Raw genomic sequence first — 15046 nt, 5'->3', positions numbered from 1 at the left:
TTTTTTTTTAATTCTTTAATCACAAAACATCAAAAGAAAAGTAAATGGCAACTTCCAGGATATTTTAATGTACAGGGAGGAATTTCCTGACAAGAAAGCAGAAGTTATGCTAATCAAAACAGAGCTAGGAATTGCCAAGCTTTTTCTTTTTTTCACTTGAAACCTCTACAGCTGGCTATGTGGGGGAATGAACAGATGGGACGAATTATATATTTAAACAGCCTTTGACATCACGTCAAACACCTTGGCTTTTGCTCTGTAAATGGAACTTAACTATTTTTCTATTTATTGCAGTCGTAACACTCCACATTTTATTAAAATGTTATAGACTAGACAAGCAATAAAATGTATATTAAAGATTTTAAGTTGTGTATTACAATGACAAGGTAATATCTAAATGTAAACAAAAGAATACTAAGCAGTCTATTTTAAATTAATAAATGAAAATTCATTTTTTTATTCTCTGAAAAATGTATTATCCTATGGCACTAGTTGAAAATTATTTGAAAATTATCCCTTTTCATCTCCTAACACTAGGACTGTTTTTAGTCAATGCTTATTTCAGGAATTTATTTTCTATTTGTGATGGGGTATGGTAGAGAAGCTGCTTCCAGCATGAATCTTCTTGGATTTCTGACAGGCTTAAGTTGTTTGCAAGTGGAGTCTGATTGTGTATTGTGAAAAAACCTGAGATGGATTTATCCATTCATTCATTAACCCAACAAATATTATTTAAGTACCAGCTTTGTAATACATACAGAGTTAGGAGTAAAACAAAGTCCTTAGCCTCAAGATTCTTATATTTTACTGGATAAGAAAGACAGTAAACACCAAAACAAATAAATATGTGAGATTAGGTGGTTATAAGAGCTGGGAAGGAAGGACAAAAATAGACAATTGAAGAAAAATATTTGCTTAAGGTGCTCAGAGATGATCTATTTGAGAAGTTGCTATTTGAACAGAAACATGAAAAAAGTGGAAGAGTGAGCAATGTGGAACATATGGAGAAAGATGCCAAACAATGAAACAATAAGTGCAAAATACCTGAGAGAGGGGAATCCCTGGGTGGCTCAGCGGTTTGGCACCTGCCTTCAGCCCAGGACGTGACCCCAGGCTCCTGGGATCGAGTCCCACGTTGGGCTCCCTACAGGGAGCCTGCTTCTCCCTCTGCCTGAGTCTCTGCCTCTCTGTGTGTGTCTCTCATGAATAAATACATAAAATCTTAAAAAAAAAATACCTGAGAGAGAAGAATGTTTTCTGAGTTCAAGGAACTGTGTAGAGAGCACTGTATTAAAGTGGGCAAGGGAAGAGAAGAAATGTCCCATATGCCATTTTTAAAGTATTAGCTTTTCTCTGATGTGTCCAACATAGAGTACAAGGGCAAGGTTGACAAGGAGTTTAGTTAGTAGTCTTCTGCAATAATTCAGATGTGAAATGATGGTGGTTTGGACCAGAGCTAAGCAAAGACAATGGTAAACAATGGTTAGAATCTAAAGGCAATTGAAGGTAAAAACCATAAGTGATCTGAGGGATCAAATGTGTATAGAAGAAAACAAGAAGAGTGAATGGTCACTCAGGCATTTTACCCTTTGCAACGGAAATAATAAAATTATAATTTAATGAAATGGGCAAAAGAAATAGAACAGGTTGAATAATCTTCCCCCCAAATTCCTGCCCTCCTGAAATCTCAAAATGTGACCTTATTTGAAAACAAGATCTTTGCAGATTCTTAAGATAAATGTTGAAATGAATTAATATTGAATTAGATGAGCCCTGAACTTAACGGCTGTGGCCCTATAAGAGATAAAGTACAGGAACACAGAGAAGCAGGGAACAGAAAGATGGAGGCAGAGACTGGAGTGATGTGTATACAAGTCACGGGACACCAAAGATTTCTGGCAACCAACTGAGGTTAGGAGAAATGTATGAAGCGGATTCACCTTCAGAACATCTAGAAAAATAAAAAAACAGCCTGCCAACACCTTGGATTCCGACTTTGTGAGAGAATGAATTTCTATTGTTTTTGGCTACCAGGTTCATGGTAATTCCTTATGGTAGCCCCAGGAAACAGGTCCAGATGGGGAGGACAAATGAGGAGTTTGAGTTTTTGCTTATCAATTTGAGATACTCATCATAGATCTCTGGAGAGATGTCAAATTGGCAAGGTAGTCATAATTTCAGAGGTGAAATTAGGCCAAATATAATTATTTATGAATCATTAGAGCATAGTTGATATTTACAGTTGTCAGTGGATGAAACCACCTGTGGGATGAGGGTAACTGTGAAGAAAATTGAGAGAAAGACTAAGTTCTGAGTTGCTGGATATTCCAACATTTATAATCTGAAGAACTAAGGAACCAGAAAAAGAGTGAGAAGGGATAACACAAGTGAAGAGTTTGAAGAAGATTCTTTGCCAAATGATAACAGGCCAAGTAGATGGATGATGGGAATTGGATATTGAGCCTAGCAATGTGGAGATTGCTGCTGACCTTTTCAACAACTATTTTTAATGGACTGCTGGCAGGAAAGACCTTAATTGGCTTGGATCCCAAAGGGAAAGACCAAGAGTGAATTCAAAATTCAAGTTTTGAAGCTTGGCAAGTTGGGGAGTTTGGCTTGAAAGAAGAACAGAAAAATGGGAAGAAACTAGAAGTGGATAAAGATGTAAAATTTTACATATTTAAGGATTAGATATTCTAGTTCACAATAACACAAATAAATAATTGCCCTATTACAACTTTGAAGCCATGTTAATATGTACAGCAAACCACAGATTTCTTGGGAAGTTAAAATGTTGACATAATTGTAAAGAGTAAAATCTGTCTCATGACAGATTTGGCTACAATTAAATAACAATATAACTTTCTATTTCAGAATTTTGTCCAATTTCATAATAGGTAAATAAATTAAAATAATAATAAATAATAGAAAACAGAAGTAAATAAAGTAAAATTAATAATAATAAACAAAATAATAAAAAACATAAGCAAATAAAGTAAACTAAAATAAAATGAAAAATAAGAGGCAAAATATTAAAATGTCTTCTAGTATGACTTTAAAAAAGAAAAAAAGCTCAAGTATCTAAAATTCGAATTAGCAATAATCACACCTTGGATAAACCTCATTGGCTACAATACTGTCACTATGCAAAGCTAAGTATCTAAAATTTGATACAGAAGTGTATAAAAGTTAATTTCCTAGTTCAATATTTCTAAATAAATGGAGTATTTATTTTGTATCAATTTCATTACAATATTTCTCTATATAAAATTCACTTAAATTTACTATTTGATTCTTCTTTATTCTTTCTAGAAAGTATAATTTTTCTCATCTCAATTTATTTTTTCACTACCGGTAGAAATATTTTTTATATTATCTTTTTATTTCTGAAAAAAATACTCTGCAAAAGTTTAGGCAATATCAGTTGCATTGCATTTATGCTGTTTCTGTGGTAAAAATAAATATGTATGGAATGAAAAACAGTAATAGATTTGTTCCTTAGAAAACAGATAAGAAAATCATAGTCTGTGCTCTAAGATATTTTTAGTACTGCACTATTAAGAGTAGATCAGTGTATTTTTTGCTAACCAGTTGTTTCACATCTTTAATATTTTATGAACCATATACTTTTTGTGCTTGTTTTGACAGATCAAAGAATAAGTAGAGTACAACAAGCAATGAAGTAAAAATTGTTTTTTTTTTTAAATTGTTGAATAAAAGTGGAGAGTTAAAGAGAAAATGGACATACATCTTTTTGATTTTAGTAAAATAGACTTTGCTCAATTCCATAAAATTAAAATGTATAAGAGCTTGACAAACTGGTATAATATGTACTGTTTTCTGCCAAATAATTGAATATCTAATTTTAGAAAGCCATTAGTATAAGAGAAAGAATTTACATTACTTATGAAGAGCATAACTTCTTCCATTTTTAATTAAGGTTTTATTATTAAAATTCATTTGTTAATTTTTAGGTGGAGGAATTACATTTAACCTCATGCACTGCACTTAAGTAAAAGAGAGCAAAACATAATGATCCCAAATAGCCAGAGAGGCAAAATTCTTATTGGCATAGGTCCTTCTCTCTTAGTAATATGCCCTACATATTTCATAAGCTAGATCTCTTCAAAGTCTGGTATTTGTCTCTGTAACCACTGATATTCTCAAAGCATGCTTGGTTTCCTCCTCCCCTGCCATAATTGGAAAGTATCTCCATACAGAAAGTGGGGCTATTTTAGAACGCATCTTCTCCTTTTAGGGATCATTATTCTTTATTGGCTATTGTCACATTTTCTTTTCTTTTCTCTTTTCTTTTCTTTTCTTTCTTTTTTTTCTGTTCTATTTCTTTAAGATTTATCTATTTATTTTAGAGAGAGAAAATGGGGGGCGGGTAGGGAGAGGGAGTAAGAGAATCTCCAACAGACTCCTTACAGAGTGAGGAGCCAGATGCTTGTGGGGCTAGATCCCATAATCCTATGATTATGACCCAAGCTGAACTCAAGAGTTGAATGCTTAACCAACTGAGCCACCCACATCCCCTTCATTTTCTAAATAAATTTAATTGTAAAAGTAGGGAAAATGCCAAATCAACAGATTCAACACTGGTTAATTTTCTTTTTCTTCAGATCTGTACATGCCCCACCTTCTCTCTTCATTACATTTGTATCGAGATACCTTTATCATCTATATTAACAAAAGACCATCCTTAAAATGAATAAGGAATCTAATTATTTCAGCATCTTTAATTATCACACAATCTTCCTTCTATATATTTTCAGATAGATTTTTGTGATGTGTAGGATTAACTGTAACTCTTTAGTTTTAAATAATTTGCACATTTGTTTACTTATAATAGACTAACATTTCCTAAAAAATCAATGACATATTTTATATATAGTTTATATATATATATATATATATATATATAGTTTAAATAATAATCTGTCCTTAACTCAAAAAGAGAGAAAGGGAAAGAATAAATTATCAAGAAAAATATTAATTTTATTAAGAAGTAAAGATCAGAGAAAGAAATTGAACAAAGAAAACAAATTTAAAAACAACTCCTGTGCAAATAACATGTTATACTCATGTTTCTTCCTCTGTATTGCCTTTGTAGTATCTCTCTTCCTGAAAAGTCCTGCCCCTCCCTTATATCGATCTAAAACCTGCATTTATTTATGGGGCCTTATTTCTTTCTCTCTATGAGTAGTTCTTGAAATCATCAGTCACCATGATCTCCCTTTTCTGAATGCTTATAGATCTTGAAGTTGTACCAATCCATCTACCACCTGACTACATGTTACCTTGTATTGTTCTTTAGTTCTTTGTATCGATTTTAAGGTGTTTCTTGAATGTTTACTGGTAAATTGTATGTGCCTTCAAGTGTCAGGTACACGACAGGTGCATAAAAAATTCTCAGTGATTTCAGAAGAAAAAAACACATAGAAAAATTAAAGAATGGTTTTCAATCAACTGCGATTTTGGTGAAGAGAGTAACAGTCAATTTACTACTATTATACCATTTTGATTCAAAGTCAAACTCTCAGTATGAAACATAGGTAAGACTCTAGGAAAGCTAAATATCTTGTCTCTGGCTATATCTGAGTATTCCTTTCTTACTTATTCCTGCAACTATTCAGAATTCCACCGAAGGCTGCCTTTCCATGAAATGGCTCCCTATTAGACTGCAGCCATCCCTTACTTTTCAAACCCACAAACACTCTACTCCCTCCCTCACCTGAGACATTTTTTTTTTTTTTTTAGTTTCAGAGAAGAAAATAAACAAATGAAGAGGTTAAGTTAATTCAGAAAACATGAGTGGCTGTCAGGTTGTGTTCATTCTAGTTGTGCATTTGCCTTGAGGTGACATTTACAATGGTGTCACCTCAGAGCAGAGTCATCTCAGCTACATGTGTTTTCTGAGTGCACGGTGCTCTGTCCTCACCCTGGGTTTTTCTGCGTTCTGTTTTTAATGCCTGGAATACTCTTTCCCTTCTTTCCTTTCATAAATGTTTTTTGATCAAATGAATACATTTCTCTTGTTCTATATGTGTGCATATATATATATGAGAATACATCTCTCTTGTTCTACATATATATGTATATATATGACATATATATATCATTTACATGATAAACGATGGGTTTATATCTGGGAAGGTTTAAGGTCCCTTTTAATTCTAAAATTCTGTGATAGGATAGCTACATTGTGGTGACTGCTTGTATGTTCCAGGAGTTCTAAGTACGTGTTATAGGCAAGTACTATGAGGAACCTGAAATTCAGAAAAGACAAATAAATGATGTAATTATAAATAGTCCATGGATTGTGAGCTTTCTTTTCACTGGAATACATTGAATCCTTTTATCTTCCACACCATTCACGTGTCATCCAATCAAATACCCAAATACCACATTTCCTCTGTTTGCAGGGATGTGAGTGTGTGTGTGTGTGTGTGTGTGTGTATGTGTGTGAAAAATAAAGCCAGATTGGACTGTAGCCAGTATTGTTTTGCAGAGGATGGCATAGATATTTAAGTAGACAACAAAATTTCCAAGGTTCTTCTTCTACTGACACTAGAAAAAAAGAAAGGATCACTAACATTCTAAAGACATTGTCAATCACTGCCAATTTCCCTTTTTTATAGAGTGGAGGTCTGAGTTATGGTCTTATTTTATGCGTGTATGGTTGTTTTGCAAAGCTATGCAAATTAAATCAGGATTTAATAATATAAGGATAGAAAGAATCCAGAAAGTGAAGTAGAAATGCAATTAATTTATTCTGCATAATAATACAAATGATAAACTTAAAAAAAAAAAAAAAAAACCTGAATCTCCAGGGAGCCTGAAGTTAGGAAGAGTGAGCAAAGTCTTAAGCAAGTAAGGACACAAAGCAACATTGAAGCTTGTGATCAGAAGCAGTGCATAGTAAGTGAAAGAATTTCGAGAACAGAGATAGATACTATTCTTATAATAGTATGGATCTTTTTGGGTTTGGCTCATAAAAAAACCCAGATAGTGAGTGAAGCATATCACACACTCAAGTGTCTCATGGGAACGCTTTCAGAGAATCCAGGAAAAGTGGCTGGTTTCCATGTCTCAGGTCATGATAGAGGAGAAGAAAAAAGAGTGCAATAAGAGTACAGTTGAAACAAGGACAGAGGTTGTAAAAATAGGAATTTTTTTTTTTTGTAGGTTATAAGGATAATTGGATTGGAGCTGTCCAAACAAAACTATCTCAGAAGATGGCAGAGGATATAAGGAAGTTGAGAGAGCATAGCCATATTTGCAGCCAGAAATAACCATTCATGCAGATGTAACTTCTGACTGCTGTATATTTGTATATTTGGCAGACTCTTCTCTTTATTTGATCCCTACCATTTTTTGTTGGGATAAATTTAAATAGATATATTTAACTTTATATATGCATTTATATAAAGTAAAAATTTTATAAAATTTTATTATATATATTTAACTTTATAAATATATATAATGTATAATTTATCTACTTAACTTTATCCCAGAAATATATATATAATATACGCCATATTGTAATTTGCATATTCACTATATATAATATGTTATACATACTATGTATTATATACCATATACGTATTCACACATGCACACACTTATATACACATCATAAGGGGCAGAAAAACAGACCAAATGCTTGCTTTCATATATTAGCTAATTTAAATTTATATTGGAAACTAGCCAAAAACTCATGTTTCAAGGCCAATGATCAAATGATGATTAAATAAGGTCTGAACTGACATTAGGTTCAAGAATCTGTGCTATAAGAATAAGTCAGGTTTCAAGAAACATTAGAAAATAATGCTTCTTTATAATAGAGACAAAGGCCCAACTAGAGTCATACTTGCATAGCTATTTTCATTATTATTTTTTAAATATCATTTTTGTTTAAATGGATAGTATATCTACTCTTTCTCCAGTATGTAATTGTGTCATTAACAAATAATCATATTGGCTCATGCTTTTAGATTTCTTGGTCTCTCAAGAGTTAAAGCAATTTTTATTCTGAGACTTAGATTTATGTATGTAACTTAGGATACTAGGTGGTTCGCAATTATTTTACCCTTCAGAGACTGAGTTTAAAAAAGTTTCTGAATATGGTATTTTTTATTATTATCACTATTAGATTAAAATGTTTATCATTTATTTGTGCACATTGTGCTAAACACCATGTCAGAAAATTTATGTTATTTTTATTCTTTCCACAAATATTTTCCAAGAATCATAATTCTGACTCCAAATTCATACTTATTCCTTTTACGTGTTTTTTTTTAAAATTAGCTTTTAAATATCCATCAACCATTTATATGATATTTCCACTTATTTACTGGTTTTGTTATATAATTATCTGATATTAAAGAATCCAATTGGTAGAAAAGTAGATGATAGTTGTCAATAAAATGCACTTGTAATTATGTTAAATTGACTTTTTTTAATGTTCAAAGCTCATTCTGTGAAAATAAACAATTATTTTGTGTTACATTTATAATTCACTACTTGCAATCACTTGACAATACAGCTTTAATCTCCTGATTTACTTAAAATTAAGGTTTATATTCACTAATTGTAAATAAATCTAAGTCCCAAAACTTTATAATAAGTTTGATGCCATCCTACAATGTTTCCAAAGGGTTTTCCTATTAAAGAAAGGTTATAAAGGTACCAACTATTACAAGTATTACCTATATCAACCAAAGCATTTGCTTCAAAATCATTAAATATTATTAATGCATATTTTAAAATTAATTTTAAAACCTTTATATACATCTCAGTTTATTCTACTTGCGTGTAATAACTCTCTGGGGTCTCTGTTGCACAACTATAGGCTGCAGCATATGTATAGTACTCTCCTGCCTTGAAAATATATTAATTTGTAGTAAAATACATCTTAATTCAATAGGATATACTATATGATCTGTGGCCAATTATTAAAAGATATCGTTGATTTTGGAGTATTTGTGCCCCGAAATAATATAGCGTTTATCTATTCTGTAAAACACTATACTATTAAATATAAGAAAGTTTTATCATTGGAATAATATAGCATGGATCTGTTCCCTTCCATACTCTACTATTATTAGAACAGTTTGTTGTACAGAAACCTGGAGGCAATAAAAGAGCGTCATACCTACAGAATAGCCAGGTATATTGAGTTAATATTCTTCATCTTTTATTATTTGAACAAATTGCTCTAAAAACAAGTTTGAAAATTAGATGAGAATAAATACTATATATTTAGTGTAATATCAAGTTACTGGGAATTGGCATAATGGTCTTATAAGCAGCATCATATGGAGTTTCGTTCATAAAGGAAAATGAAGAAAAATCCAAAAACAATGAGACAGACGGCAAATATATCTGAGAGATGGAGTGAGCTGAGGGACTCAGAGGGGCAAAGCAGCAGTACCGTTTCATAAGGTGGTTTGAAAAGCTAGATGTGGAACACGCACTATAATCTCTAAAGTATCCTAAATTACTTGTAATTACATGATGGCATTTAAAATACACCAGTTTAGTCATAGAATTAATGGAAGACAATGGTATTTTTTAAAGAATATTTGGATGAAATATTTTGTCCAAATTTGAGTGTTTCTGTGATAGCTTATGCCCATAGATATGTTTTACTTTTTTCTAAAATAAAATCATTCTTTCTTTGCGCTTAAAATAATAGGTAGGTGTACAGTTTTGTTTGTAATACAAATTAATTTCTCTTAGTTTAGGGAAAGAAGACATGTAAGTAGAAAGTAGAAAAGTTTGTCCATGAGTTTTGGAACTTCTGCTTAAAACTCTTCTCCCTTTTGTGAGTGGCATGCCTATAACTCTTAATATCAAATAGTGTATTAGTGTCACTCAGAATTGAGAGCTAATAGGAGGCCTTTCTGAGGTGACACGAAATCACAGCAATAGTTTGCACAACACTTGTTACAGCCACAGTTAGAAAGACTTTGAGACCTTCTGAAAATGGTTTAAAGATCAGAAAATTCCGATTTGGAGTAAGCTCTGATGTTGAATCCATATATGACTGAAACAAAGTGGGTCTTGTATCAATGACATCAAATTTACAAATAAAAAATTAAATGGCACATACGTGTTGAACATTTACATAAGTAATTCAGATTTGAATGCTCCAGTCAAGAGTTTCAAATTTACATTGGTGTGGTACTTACTATATTAAGTTGTTTTACCCCCCAAATATTATTGTCCTGAGTTTCAGGAACATTGTGTATTGGCTAGACTTGATGGGCAGTTTTTGGTAATTCCTCTTTCACCCATGGAGTCATTTAGAAATCTTCTATTCTGTCCCGAAATTTAAGAAGGGGAATATGTAAAGATGTTCCCTATGTTAGAAATAAACTCACAGGACAGCTGAAATCTGATCCAGACCTCTCCTGTAATTCAAAGTCTCCAACAGCTTTCACATGTAGTAATACAATTGCAAATTAGGATAAACTGGCTTCTTTTCAGTGAGACATTTTATAGCAATGGTCAGCTGAATTGAAAAAAAAAAAAGAAAAAAAAACCTCTTTTGAAATTACTGTCTTAATTTATTCTTTTCTATCAATTCAATCTCCTATTTGTCCTAGAAGATATTATCTCTCTTTCAGAGAAGGGCATTTTCCTTCTCTCACTGTAATCTGACTTTTAATACATTTGAAAGCATTCTGCCTTTGGAAGGAATATATATGTGCATAGAGAGATAGAGACAGAGAAAGAGAGAGACGTTAGGGATGCAAAGAGCTAAAAGAAGCCTGACGCTTTGAATTAGTAGCTACAGCAACAACTTTGTTACTTTCTAAAGTCCTGGTATTTGTGGTGGAATAGAGTATGCTTGCTGCAAAATAAGACAAAATAAAAAGAAAACAGATTTTAAATTATTTTAAAATGCTATTAGGTGCATAAACATGTTTAAAAATATTTATGTGCAAAAGTTTGAACACAATATGTGTTTATTTATGGAATGTATTTTCACTTTACAAAGGGAATCTTCACACAGTAAAGGCCTTCTCATACGCTTCCTCTGAATAGTAAATTTTCCAGTTTATTAAAAATATCCTTTAAATATATGTATACATGTATATGTGTTTGCATTGGTAGATGGGTGCATAGGGATATAGAAAAACAAGTATTTTTAAAGGATATGTGAAATGAGCCAGAAAATTTTCTAGACATAGTGTTACACATGTGCGTCAACATTTGCTCACTACCTTATAATCACATCCAGTCATCAATGCTAATTCTCAAAACAAAGTGGTGAACAAAACAATGACCATTCTCTTGATTGGTTTACAGTCTGATGCAAGAAAGGTTCACATCTGCGTATCATTTCAATGCCGAACCCTGCCAATATGTATCCAGAAAACAAATTAGGCCAGGAAGGAAAGGATTGTTTCTGGCAATATTTAAACTTATTGAGTTTAAATATTGGAGGTGGAGTATACGACTATATAACTGTTCTAGTTTGGAAATATTGTTACAAATGAATATTGTAACCTATAACAATTTTTCTTTATGTTTTCTATTGTATTATGCTGATTCTACTTTGCCATAGGCTAGTTTGAGTGGCTAGTTGTTCTTTATAGTAGAATACTTTAAAATAATAGTAGAGGGAAATGGAAATCATGAGAGAAAACTAGGTAATGAAATTAATTTGTCAGATTGTGCAGTTGGGGTCATGGACTAGGGCGTCAGCTGCTCATACACTGGGTATAGAAAGTGACAAAAATTCTTATTCTGACATAAGAATGACTGCACTCATATCAACTACAAATATTATACATTTAAGCCTATCAGCGAGCTACATATCTTAAACTGATGAAGTGCTCCTAGGAGAGAAGAGCCCTTGGGACTCCTTTTACCCCAGGCAGAGAGCAGCAGGGGAAAGGGAAAGAGTGTAGAGAGAGGCAAGAAAATAACACATTTCCACCAAAGCTTCAGAGGGTAGGAAAACAGAGACCCTCTGGGCATTCCGGGGCTCACCTTGAGCTGGAGGCAGCAGCCTGGGGGAGAGAGGAGAGCAGAGGGAGATGCAGGGTGTTTCAGTGAGCACCGGGTAGGGGGTAGGGTGGCCTGTGGCTGGGCCTGGAGACAAATTGCCAGGACCTACCTCACCCCAGACTGACGGACAACCACTGAAGCCTGCTAAAATCTGAGGGCAAGGTGGGAAAACTGAGAGAAAATCTCCTTGGAAGTAACGTCCTGTAATAAGGAGAGTCGTAGGAGCACAGAAGCCCTCCCAGAGGCACAGGTGTATATGATATATAAAGGGTAGAAGCAGGGCAGGAGAATAATATTTGGCTCAAGGATAACAATCTCTGAGGGAGGATAGAGAAAGGTTATTCGTATAAGTTGCTATATGAGAATCTAAACAGCATTGCATCTAGAAAAACATACTATTTTCATATTAAGGTGCTATTAGTAAAATAACATTCTATATTGCAAAAAAAGCAAACAAGTATCTGCAATGTACATCCATATAGACACATTTTATTACATCTATGCTATGAAATACTTTATGCTTTTAAAAGGGAATTAAGAAGTTCTGTATGTTTGACCTGGACAACCTCCCATGATAGGTTATTGCCAAAGCTAGGGTGGATTGTGGCATCTCCTACCAATTCTGCATTCAGTGGACTTACCTGGAAAGCTCACAATCAAGTATTATAGGACTATTTATACCAGAAAACCAATAACCATTATAATTAGCTATATAACACCCCCACCACCCAGCTGGGGGGGGGGGGTGGTCAGTGATTATTATGGCATATTATCTATGAAACAAGATTACATTTTTGTTAAACACTACAAAACATTTTATATTCTTCTATTTAGTTTAATGGACGAAAACAAAAAGACTGAGGAGGGCAAGACAAGAGAGATGGCATCCGATGTTGTGTTGGAAAATACTGGATATTTTTTGGATAGATTATTCAGATAGAAAATTTAGTCTTATTTAATTATAAGACTGGGAACACTTTTTTATTTTGTAATTTGAGTAAGAATTTTAAATGTTATTTTATTTATTTATTTATTTATTTATTTATTTATTTATTTATTTTTTAAAGGCACATTTATTCAGCGTCATGATTAGACTATTACATTTAGCAATCAACAGCATGGGTGCAAAAAAAAAAAAAAAACTACATTAAAACCCTTTGTTGGGCTGCTTTCCACTTTCCACAGAACAGAAACTAAAATACCCATTATACAATTAGTCACAAATACAGTCGTCGAGTTTTTTGTGCATACACATGAGTATTGTCTAAAACATGTCTTCTTTGTAGCAGCGAGGCCCCGCCACCACTGTGCTTGGCTGAGTTCACAAATCTGTTGTAACCTGTAGCTTCCCTGTCACCTTTCTGGCTCTCCTCCCCTGCTAAGCTTTGTTTCCTGGCAGTAATTAAAACTTTCCGCCCCTGCCATAGCTGCTGCTGCTGCTGGAACCATAGCCACCTTGGTTTTGTGGTTTGGCAAAGTATTGGCCTCCACCACCATAGGGGCCAGAGCTCCTGCCTCCAAAATTTCCTCCTTTCATGGGTCCAAAATTTGAGGATTGATTGTTGTAATTGCCAAAATTGTTATAGCTTCCTCCACCCCCCAACTGGCTTCCATCATCACTAAATCCCTTCTAGCCATCCCCACTGCCACCGTACCCACCACCACTTCCACTGCTACTGAAGCCACCTTGACCACTGAAGTTCTCCCCACGACCAAAGTTGTCATCTCCACTGAAACCACCTCCACGACCACCACCAAAATTTCCAGAACCACTTCGGCCTCTTTGGCTGGACGAAGCACTAGCCATCTCTAGCTTAGATAGGGTTTTCCTTCCTTCACAGTTGAGGCCAGTCACAGGATGGTATTTTTGAATGACAGTCTTGTCTACAGAGTCGTGGTCATCAAAGGTCATAAAAGCAAAACCTCTCTTTTTGCCACTGCCTCGGTCAGTCATGATCTCAATCTCTTCAATTTTCCCATACTGTTCAAGATAATCTCTTAGATGATGTTCTTCAGTGTCTTCTTTAATGCCACCAACAAAAATCTTTTACAGTTAAGCAGGCACCAGGGCTTTGAGAATCTTCTCTTGAGACAGGCCTCTCTGATTCCACAACTCTCCCATCCACCTTTTGTGGCCTTACATCCGTGGTTGCATCCACCTCCTCCAGGGTGGCCTACATGATGAACCCAAAGCCTCCAGAGCACTTGGTGTTTGGATCTCTCATTAGCACAGTCCGTAAGCGGTCCCCATTGCTCAGAATGGCTCCTCAGACTTCCATCAGCTGTTTCAAAGCTCAAACCTCCAATGAAGAACTTCTGCAGCTGTTCAGGCTCTTTTGGAGACTCCGACTTAGATGTGACCATGGTGGGAGGGGAGACTTCAACGACTACTTGGAGGCGTCCAGGAGCAGAAAGGAGTAATCTAACAAACATATCTCTTAAATGTTATTTTAAATGTGACATTTGTATACTTCAAAACACTCTATTAATTTCTAACTTACAGTTATATAATTACATACATGTATATGTATATATATACACACACACATATATATATACTTTAAACATTTATTAAGTGTGATCAGTACAATAACCATATAGTGACCCATTAGGTGTTATCAATGACTTGCATCCCTCTACACTCTTCTTTATTCCATCCTCCTCCAGTGCAATAGGCACTGTTCAGAGTTTTAATTATGTATATGCGATTTTTTAAATGTTCTTATTGTAATTCTAGTTAGTTAACAGGCAGTATTATATTAATTTCAGGTGTAAGACACAGTGATTCAACGCTTCTGAACATCACCCAGTGCTCATCGCATGTGCCCTCCTTAGTTCCCATCACCTGTTTAACTCATCCCCCTCCCTCCTCTGCTCCAGTAGCCACCAGTTTGTTCTCTAGGTTATGAATCTGTTTCTTCCTTCTGTTTTCTTGATTGCCAAAGGAGCTAACCGTCTTTTTAAAAGCAGGTGGTATATGTACCTCTTCCATTGTAAAGTGTCTTTCTGAATTTTCCCA

The 15046-nt window shown here is 34.2% G+C and overlaps 1 pseudogene; it reads right to left on the bottom strand.

Annotated features, from left to right (window-relative positions):
- Positions 1-13429: 13429 nt before the first annotated feature.
- Positions 13430-14391, bottom strand: LOC112922815 (heterogeneous nuclear ribonucleoprotein A1-like; annotated as a pseudogene).
- Between the last annotated feature and the right edge of the window lie 655 nt (positions 14392-15046).

The sequence above is a fragment of the Vulpes vulpes genome, chromosome 16 (assembly GCF_048418805.1).
Source record: "Vulpes vulpes isolate BD-2025 chromosome 16, VulVul3, whole genome shotgun sequence".
Classification (NCBI taxonomy): Eukaryota; Metazoa; Chordata; class Mammalia; order Carnivora; family Canidae; genus Vulpes; species Vulpes vulpes.
Note: the sequence above shows the minus strand (reverse complement) of the source record. Positions and strands in the feature narration are given on the sequence as shown.